At 41.3% G+C, this 10,985-nt stretch overlaps 1 protein-coding gene across 1 annotated transcript in view; it reads right to left on the bottom strand.

Annotated features, from left to right (window-relative positions):
• The window catches only part of CSNK1G3 (casein kinase 1 gamma 3), a 151,809-nt gene that overhangs the window by 139,739 nt on the left and 1,085 nt on the right, over positions 1-10,985 (bottom strand). The window lies entirely within an intron of this gene.

The raw sequence follows: 10,985 nt of genomic DNA on the forward strand, positions 1-10,985 counted from the left end.
TTCATTCTTACGAGCGGTTTAGGCAGAGGTCAGTTAAGAGAGACTCCCCTGGAGGCGCAGCTGCCAAGCGCCCTGCAAGGCTTGCCCCTGCCAAAGCAGGCTCCCTGACACGACAGGCATGCAGGTGCCCAAGACCCTGGGGAGTTAGTGGGCTGGGGAAAAGGGATCACAGTATGGCAAGACTCTGTTGAGGGTGCTTCTCTGTGCCCCTCTGTTCCCCCGCCTTCTCTACTCCTGTCTCTCCCCCTCCCCTCTCATGCATGCACTGGGTATCCTAAGAGAGCTCTCCTGTCAGAGACTGTCCCAAGAGTCTCTGCCTTAGTCTACCCACCAATCAACTGTAAGAATTCATACACCAGCAACTTCTGAGATGAAGGGAAGATGATTGACACTGTGCCTACTCTGTGCCAGGCATGACACACTGACACTTTATATGAATTTTCTCAACCTTGATAAAGAGCATAATGGCAAAGTAACTCTTTTTTTTTCTTCTGCAAATGTAGCTATCAGGTAAAGAAAGTAGTTCCAGATAACACAACATTACTTAAGTGAATGTAATAAATGTGAAGACTGCTTCAAATGGACATTACTACACTAGAATAAAAAAGTATTAAAAATCTGTGTTTAAGAAAATGAATATTGGACTGGCTCTCTGGACTGGTGGTTAAGACAGCCAGATCTCACATGGCTGACCACTCAGTTCAAGTCCCAGACCAGCGACTTGAGAAACAGGCTGAATGAACATGTATTGGGTATGCATCCTCAAAATCCTGAAGGGAGAGAGAGGGGAGAGGAAGGGACTGTGGAGGGACCATTCCCCATGGAGGTACTTCCTCCTCTTTCTCCTGTCCCTCTTTTTCTGTCTCTCCCTGACAAGTGCATGTACCCTCACACAGATACACAGACATTCACACACAAACAAAAGGAAAAGAATACATAAGCATGAGAATTTTACATAATTCCACTAAAAGCTATTAAAAATGTGAGCATGGAACCAGCAGATGGTGCAATGGTTATGTCATTGGACTGCCACATAGTTGACCACGGATCAAGTCCTGGACCCGGCAGCTTAAAACTCACACCAAGCATGTATGCATGTGTGCCCAAAATGGAGGAAAATGGAGAAGGGACTGCAGCATGGCCATCCCCACTGAGGGGTAATTTCTTACTTTCTGTCTCTCTGTCTCGGGCATGCACCCTTTCACAAAAATCTCTTTTAAAAAACATGGGGACCAGCAGTTAGCATAATGGCTGTCTCTGGACACCCTTATAGTCAACCACGGCTCAAATCCCAGACCTGGTGGCTTAAACACGCCAGGCATGTGTGCGCCCATGCCCAAAATCCTGAGAGGAGAATGGAGGAGAAGGGATTGCGGCGTGGCCATCTCTCTTGGGGAATGATTTCTTGCTTTCTGTCTCTCTTTCTCTGTCTTTCTGGCAAGCGAATGAACCCTGTAGCAAAAACCTCTCCAGAAAAAAAAATAAAAAAAAAAGAAGTAGACAAGATTTAGTCATACATTTTCATAAATAAAATTGTAGCCAGGTAGTATATCATTATTAAAGAAAATGACCAAAACCTGTGTTTTACCTCCCAAATACATAAACACTTCAAGTTCATTGTAAAGAACTATTTCTCATGACTAAGATGACAGGTGGGGAGTTGCAATAAAGAAGATAACCAATTCCTTTCTACAGACTGAGGTAACAGCACACACCTTGCTGAAGTTCCATACTAGCAGGGAACTCGGAACCCTTAGTTTCTAAACCTCTGCTTTGAGAAAGGAGCTAAAGAAAAGGGAAAAAAAAGAAAAGAGAGAGAAAGAAAAAAAAAACTAACAACCTGAATGGTGCCTCTAAAACTTATCTATTCCCAGGGTCAGCTGCTGGCATGAAGGTTAAGGCACTGGATTCCACATGGCCAATTCCACAGTTCGAGTCCTAGACCCGCAGCTTCATGCTAGACACATGTGCAAGCATGCCCAACCTCTTGAGCAGAAAACGGAAAAGGAATTGTGTGGTGGCCATCCCACTTGGGGGTGATTTCTCACTTTCCCTCTCTCTCTGTCTCTCATAAGCGCACGTACCCCACAGCAAAAACAAACAAACAAAAAATGTTATTCCCTCATGTATTTCTCTCATCCCATACTTTCTGAGCAGCTCATAAGCCTTCCGAAGTCACTTCAGACTAACGTATGACACACCCTCCATTTCTATGTATTAAGACTCCAAGAACAGTTTTGTCCTGTAGATTGGCACAAAGGTAATGCTTTGAGGGAGCGTACCCAGGCCATCTTGCCTATAGAATACCCACAGTTAAAGACAGCCAGATACCACAACTGTCACTTCCCCAGAAATTCCAGAACCAACACTCCAGACACATACTAACAATATCAAGTAACACCACTAAGAGTAGACTGCTTGAGAAAAGACAAAACAGATGAAAGATTAGAAAAAACAGATCATTGGGGCCACCGGTTGGCGTAATGGCTATGTCACTGGACTCCCATGTAGTCGACCACGGTTCGAGTCCCAGATGCGGTGGCTTAAACTCATGCCAGGTGTGTGTGCGTGCATGCCCAAGATCCCAAGAGGAGAATGGAGAAGGGACTGCGGCGTGGCCATCCCCACTGGGGGGTGATTTCTCACTTTCTGTCTGTCTCTGTCTTCCTGGCGAGCGCACATGCTCGATAGCAAAAACCTCTTAAAAAAAAAAAAAGAAAAAGAAAGAAAGAAAAGAAAAGAAAAAGAAAAACAGATCACTAAGACTTTGAAATCAGAGGGGAGAAAACTGATTCAAATATGTACCCTGCTACTTCCAAAATATTGTCTTTAAGGGGTTAAACTCTAGAAGATTGCTTCCTGTTCTGGAAAATGCAGGTTACACCACCTAACTCTTAGCATCATTTACTGTCTCTATACATAGTAAACACTTAATAAATTGTAACTATTATTGAGAGGTTTAAGGTAACACAAATTCACTTATAACAGTAAGTCCTTTCTGAATGCTAAGATAGGAATACTTAGTTTAAAAAAAAAAAAAAAACAATGTAACAACTTTCCCTGTAACATGATTCTACATAAACCTAGAAACTAGTGTTGTGAAGGTGATATTTTTCTAAGTACACCTTTAATAATGATTAAGTTTGGAGTTATTATTTTAGGATCACCTAACATTTAAGATGACTAAAAAATCTCACATATTTCATCTGGAATTGTGGAATTTTGCTTATTTTATCATCCCACTGTCATACTTATTATTTTCCTATATGGATTTTTCATTTTTTCACGTTATCCATAGTAAGTGTCCTCTTCAAATGTATTAACAGTATAATATATAACTACCAAATGACTTGTATTTTTCATTTAATATTTCAGCATTCCTTCTATTTAGTTTGATATAGCCTTACTTACGGGAAGCCCCTGAATCTAAACCACAATTTGCCCCATTCTGAAAAAAATACTAAAACCGATAAACTACACCAGAATAATGATCTATTTCCCAGCAGGGGATAACAGGGTGAATCAGAGAAGACACAGAAGTAACTAGAGAGCTTCCCTTTTTTTCCTGGGTCACAGTTTTACATGCTAAAATTATTTCATGTAAAACCAATTACTAGATTACCAGACACACCCACAATTCAAATGGAAGTAAATATAAGAAGGCCGTGCATTAGCTAGTTTGGATTAGATACGCTGCTGTTCTCCTACAGCGGCACGCATGAGAGTCCACTGTTCTGCTTTAATCCGTTTCCTTACATTGACTATTCTTGTTGGCCTACCTATCATCAGCATGGGATCGGCATGCTTGAGCCTTCATACCTCAAACAGACTCATTCTGAAATCTGAGGCATTATGGACGTCCACGGCCTGATCTCCACCAGCTTTCGTAACTGCATCTTCCACAAAGACCTCCCGGCACAGCAGCCCAAAGCTCAGCAGGCCCCATACACCCACCTACATGCTTGTGCTCCGGATGTTCCCTTCACCCAGAAAACTGCTCCTTCCCTAGGCCCCGTGTTGTCTACTAAAATAGCCAGCAGGTGGTGTGTTGGTTAGGGTGCTGGACTTCCACATGGTCAACTGCAGTTCGAGTCCCAGACCTGGCGGCTTGCTTTCTCACTTTCCCTTCTCTCTCTTTCTGTCTCTCTGATCAAATTTTTTTTAAATAATAAAAAAAATGAAATAATTGTGTGTGTGTGTATATATATATATGTATTTTTAAGGCCCAGATAGAGCGTCATCAGTTCTACATTCATTCATAATTCCCCAGTCAAAAATTTGTATCGCTCACTCGCACGCACTCCATGCTTCCCTGTACCTCTAATAAAACCCATAAGAATTTGCACTGCAATGATTTCTGTGCCTGTCTGCTTCTCCCACCAAGGCAGATAGATCTCATTCATCTTCATATCTACACATTTTCCCATCCTCACCAAAGAGTGTAAGTCCCATACACAGAGTAGAAGTACAGGTTCTGTTAAACTCTTTCATTTTTTTCTTTTAAGTTTTTGCTAGAGGGTGTGTGTTCTTGTCATTGAGAAACAGAGAGAGACAGAGAGGGAAAGTGAGAAATCACTCTGGGGGGCGATGGCCACATGAGAATCTTTTCTCCTCCTGCCTCCTCTGGGATTTTGGGCATATATGCACACATGCCCAGTGTTTTTTTTGTTTGTTTTGGGTGGTTTTTTTGTTTGTTTGTTTGTTTGTTTAAAGCCGCTGTATCCGGGACTCAAACCACATACTTGGCCATATGGGATCCACCACCTTAACCTCATGCCACCTGCAGGCCTCTGTTAAACTATTATTTCTTGACTCTATTCCCAGTCCTTTATTTTGTTTTCCTTTAGACTGTTTTTTGTCATGGGGTCTGTGCACTCAACAGGGAGAGGGAAAAGCGATAAATCACTCAGGCGGGATGTCCACACCACAATCCTCCTCCTCCACTCTCCTCTCGGGATTTTGGGCACACACTCACACACACGCACCCAACATGTTTTTCAGGCCATAAGATCTGGGACTCAAACCATACTGCAGGCCATGTGGGATCCAGCACCCTAACTACCATACCACCTGCTGAGCCTCAGTCCTTCATTTTGAAGGAAGTAAACAATGGCTCAATATGTGAACATTTTAATATATTGTTAATGATTGCAAATAGAACGATGGAAATACCAATAATTACCAATACATTAATGTTTAGGTTGATGAATGGCAGAAGAGGCCATTGAGTCTAATAAATCAGTAACCACTTCTCAAGATCCCCCAGAAAAGTCTCGTACATATCAACATTAAAATTAACCTTGCTATCCACATTCTAGTGAGAACTACTAACATGATGCGCACCCAGAAGTGCAAATTCACTTAAAGCAAAAGTATCTATAGATGCTAAGAATCCATGCCAAAGACATACAATGGATTTGATAACATCTTTCTTCCAATGCCCGTAAATATAATTTTCTTTCTTTTTTTTTTTTTTTTTGCTTAAGCAAGTTGAATTTGTTTCTAACATTTCCAAATGAAAAGTTTTGATTAAAACCTCCAGGGATATAGATCAACTTGTGGTGAAGTGTAAAATTTAAATTTGAGATAAGATAATTTTTGAATTGCAAGCATATTTCTGTGGATATTCTGCATGCTACATTATTTCTTTAATTTTTCTGGCAAGCGAATGAACCCTGTAGCAAAAACCTCTCCAGAAAAAAAAATAAAAAAAAAAGAAGTAGACAAGATTTAGTCATACATTTTCATAAATAAAATTGTAGCCAGGTAGTATATCATTATTAAAGAAAATGACCAAAACCTGTGTTTTACCTCCCAAATACATAAACACTTCAAGTTCATTGTAAAGAACTATTTCTCATGACTAAGATGACAGGTGGGGAGTTGCAATAAAGAAGATAACCAATTCCTTTCTACAGACTGAGGTAACAGCACACACCTTGCTGAAGTTCCATACTAGCAGGGAACTCGGAACCCTTAGTTTCTAAACCTCTGCTTTGAGAAAGGAGCTAAAGAAAAGGGAAAAAAAAGAAAAGAGAGAGAAAGAAAAAAAAAACTAACAACCTGAATGGTGCCTCTAAAACTTATCTATTCCCAGGGTCAGCTGCTGGCATGAAGGTTAAGGCACTGGATTCCACATGGCCAATTCCACAGTTCGAGTCCTAGACCCGCAGCTTCATGCTAGACACATGTGCAAGCATGCCCAACCTCTTGAGCAGAAAACGGAAAAGGAATTGTGTGGTGGCCATCCCACTTGGGGGTGATTTCTCACTTTCCCTCTCTCTCTGTCTCTCATAAGCGCACGTACCCCACAGCAAAAACAAACAAACAAAAAATGTTATTCCCTCATGTATTTCTCTCATCCCATACTTTCTGAGCAGCTCATAAGCCTTCCGAAGTCACTTCAGACTAACGTATGACACACCCTCCATTTCTATGTATTAAGACTCCAAGAACAGTTTTGTCCTGTAGATTGGCACAAAGGTAATGCTTTGAGGGAGCGTACCCAGGCCATCTTGCCTATAGAATACCCACAGTTAAAGACAGCCAGATACCACAACTGTCACTTCCCCAGAAATTCCAGAACCAACACTCCAGACACATACTAACAATATCAAGTAACACCACTAAGAGTAGACTGCTTGAGAAAAGACAAAACAGATGAAAGATTAGAAAAAACAGATCATTGGGGCCACCGGTTGGCGTAATGGCTATGTCACTGGACTCCCATGTAGTCGACCACGGTTCGAGTCCCAGATGCGGGGGCTTAAACTCATGCCAGGTGTGTGTGCGGGCATGCCCAAGATCCCAAGAGGAGAATGGAGAAGGGACTGCGGCGTGGCCATCCCCACTGGGGGGTGATTTCTCACTTTCTGTCTGTCTCTGTCTTCCTGGCGAGCGCGCATGCTCGATAGCAAAAACCTCTTAAAAAAAAAAAAAGAAAAAGAAAGAAAGAAAAGAAAAGAAAAAGAAAAACAGATCACTAAGACTTTGAAATCAGAGGGGAGAAAACTGATTCAAATATGTACCCTGCTACTTCCAAAATATTGTCTTTAAGGGGTTAAACTCTAGAAGATTGCTTCCTGTTCTGGAAAATGCAGGTTACACCACCTAACTCTTAGCATCATTTACTGTCTCTATACATAGTAAACACTTAATAAATTGTAACTATTATTGAGAGGTTTAAGGTAACACAAATTCACTTATAACAGTAAGTCCTTTCTGAATGCTAAGATAGGAATACTTAGTTTAAAAAAAAAAAAAAAACAATGTAACAACTTTCCCTGTAACATGATTCTACATAAACCTAGAAACTAGTGTTGTGAAGGTGATATTTTTCTAAGTACACCTTTAATAATGATTAAGTTTGGAGTTATTATTTTAGGATCACCTAACATTTAAGATGACTAAAAAATCTCACATATTTCATCTGGAATTGTGGAATTTTGCTTATTTTATCATCCCACTGTCATACTTATTATTTTCCTATATGGATTTTTCATTTTTTCACGTTATCCATAGTAAGTGTCCTCTTCAAATGTATTAACAGTATAATATATAACTACCAAATGACTTGTATTTTTCATTTAATATTTCAGCATTCCTTCTATTTAGTTTGATATAGCCTTACTTACGGGAAGCCCCTGAATCTAAACCACAATTTGCCCCATTCTGAAAAAAATACTAAAACCGATAAACTACACCAGAATAATGATCTATTTCCCAGCAGGGGATAACAGGGTGAATCAGAGAAGACACAGAAGTAACTAGAGAGCTTCCCTTTTTTTCCTGGGTCACAGTTTTACATGCTAAAATTATTTCATGTAAAACCAATTACTAGATTACCAGACACACCCACAATTCAAATGGAAGTAAATATAAGAAGGCCGTGCATTAGCTAGTTTGGATTAGATACGCTGCTGTTCTCCTACAGCGGCACGCATGAGAGTCCACTGTTCTGCTTTAATCCGTTTCCTTACATTGACTATTCTTGTTGGCCTACCTATCATCAGCATGGGATCGGCATGCTTGAGCCTTCATACCTCAAACAGACTCATTCTGAAATCTGAGGCATTATGGACGTCCACGGCCTGATCTCCACCAGCTTTCGTAACTGCATCTTCCACAAAGACCTCCCGGCACAGCAGCCCAAAGCTCAGCAGGCCCCATACACCCACCTACATGCTTGTGCTCCGGATGTTCCCTTCACCCAGAAAACTGCTCCTTCCCTAGGCCCCGTGTTGTCTACTAAAATAGCCAGCAGGTGGTGTGTTGGTTAGGGTGCTGGACTTCCACATGGTCAACTGCAGTTCGAGTCCCAGACCTGGCGGCTTGCTTTCTCACTTTCCCTTCTCTCTCTTTCTGTCTCTCTGATCAAATTTTTTTTAAATAATAAAAAAAATGAAATAATTGTGTGTGTGTGTATATATATATATGTATTTTTAAGGCCCAGATAGAGCGTCATCAGTTCTACATTCATTCATAATTCCCCAGTCAAAAATTTGTATCGCTCACTCGCACGCACTCCATGCTTCCCTGTACCTCTAATAAAACCCATAAGAATTTGCACTGCAATGATTTCTGTGCCTGTCTGCTTCTCCCACCAAGGCAGATAGATCTCATTCATCTTCATATCTACACATTTTCCCATCCTCACCAAAGAGTGTAAGTCCCATACACAGAGTAGAAGTACAGGTTCTGTTAAACTCTTTCATTTTTTTCTTTTAAGTTTTTGCTAGAGGGTGTGTGTTCTTGTCATTGAGAAACAGAGAGAGACAGAGAGGGAAAGTGAGAAATCACTCTGGGGGGCGATGGCCACATGAGAATCTTTTCTCCTCCTGCCTCCTCTGGGATTTTGGGCATATATGCACACATGCCCAGTGTTTTTTTTGTTTGTTTTGGGTGGTTTTTTTGTTTGTTTGTTTGTTTGTTTAAAGCCGCTGTATCCGGGACTCAAACCACATACTTGGCCATATGGGATCCACCACCTTAACCTCATGCCACCTGCAGGCCTCTGTTAAACTATTATTTCTTGACTCTATTCCCAGTCCTTTATTTTGTTTTCCTTTAGACTGTTTTTTGTCATGGGGTCTGTGCACTCAACAGGGAGAGGGAAAAGCGATAAATCACTCAGGCGGGATGTCCACACCACAATCCTCCTCCTCCACTCTCCTCTCGGGATTTTGGGCACACACTCACACACACGCACCCAACATGTTTTTCAGGCCATAAGATCTGGGACTCAAACCATACTGCAGGCCATGTGGGATCCAGCACCCTAACTACCATACCACCTGCTGAGCCTCAGTCCTTCATTTTGAAGGAAGTAAACAATGGCTCAATATGTGAACATTTTAATATATTGTTAATGATTGCAAATAGAACGATGGAAATACCAATAATTACCAATACATTAATGTTTAGGTTGATGAATGGCAGAAGAGGCCATTGAGTCTAATAAATCAGTAACCACTTCTCAAGATCCCCCAGAAAAGTCTCGTACATATCAACATTAAAATTAACCTTGCTATCCACATTCTAGTGAGAACTACTAACATGATGCGCACCCAGAAGTGCAAATTCACTTAAAGCAAAAGTATCTATAGATGCTAAGAATCCATGCCAAAGACATACAATGGATTTGATAACATCTTTCTTCCAATGCCCGTAAATATAATTTTCTTTCTTTTTTTTTTTTTTTTTTGGAGAGGTTTTTCACTATAGGGCATGTGCGCTCGCCAGACAGAGACAGAGAGACAGAAAGCGAAAAATCACCCCCCAGGGGGGATGGTCACGCTGCAATCCCTTCTCCTCCATTCTCTTCTCAGGATCTTGGGCACGCACACGTGCCTGGTGTGAGTTTTAAGCCACCGGGTCCGGTACGCGAACCGCGGTCGACTACGTGCGAGTTCAGCGACATAGCCATTATGCTAACTGCTGGTTCACATAGCCATTATGCTAACTGCTGGTTCCCTATAATTTTTTTGTGTGTGTAAATATAAAAGCTAACATATAAGAACTATGAAGATACTGTATCTTAGTTCAGCTACTGCTGGGGCACAATTTGGAAATAACTATAAAATACACTAGGCACATCCAAAAAAAAAAAAAAAGTCTATCAATAAAGTCACACAACAGATCTTATTTTTTGATAGAAAATGTTTTCTTAAACTAGTCTCAGGCCTTTCTAATTCTAAATTATTTTGATCACTTTTGTGATATGTCCTTTCCACATTTTATCTAGTTATGGAAAAAGCCATAATCCTGCAAAGAAGCGCGTAAGACTTTAACAAGTAGATAAATTCAATATTTTTAATTTTAAAAAGAATTCCACCAGAGAGATCAATAATTCAGCCCTGCAAAGAAATGAGCAAAGAAATGTCACTCCTAACAGCAGAAGTAACTGCAAAAGTGAAAGAAATAAATCATGACTTATGTTCTTAATTGATTAAAAAGAAATAGATTTTTAATTTTGTAATTTAAAGCAGATTAGAGTTCTAACAGAAGGTTTAAAGGGGGCCACTGACTGACCGGCCTGGGTACTCCTCCCAACAGTGAAAACTATCTCCAACGCTGCAACAGTAGCTGTGTCCCAAACAGACTCTCCCACCTGAACTTTTCCTCCTCTAAAACACGAGCTGGGCGAGCTGGGATGATCCCGCACAGGCCTACCTACCCCCATCCCCTCTGCTGAAAAGAAACGTGGGTGGGGGCACCGGACCCGAGGGCCGACGTCCTGCGTGTCACTTTCCCTGCATGCGGGATAAACAAACACACCAGCGCCGTAACAGTAACTATCAGCAATGGTGTTACCTGCCACTAATGCCTTGGTTAAGTTTTGAGCCGAGTCAAAAGCTCCCACAAATAGGTAAACCCCTGCCCTCTCCCTAAAACAAACAGCCAACTGGAAGTTCGTCGCCGAACTAGGCGCGGGCCCCCACCGCCTGGCTCCAGCCAGCCATGCCCCTCCAGCCCAGGCTCTCTCT

The sequence above is a fragment of the Tupaia chinensis genome, unplaced genomic scaffold (assembly GCF_000334495.1).
Source record: "Tupaia chinensis unplaced genomic scaffold, TupChi_1.0 Scaffold144806_1, whole genome shotgun sequence".
Classification (NCBI taxonomy): domain Eukaryota; kingdom Metazoa; phylum Chordata; class Mammalia; order Scandentia; family Tupaiidae; genus Tupaia; species Tupaia belangeri.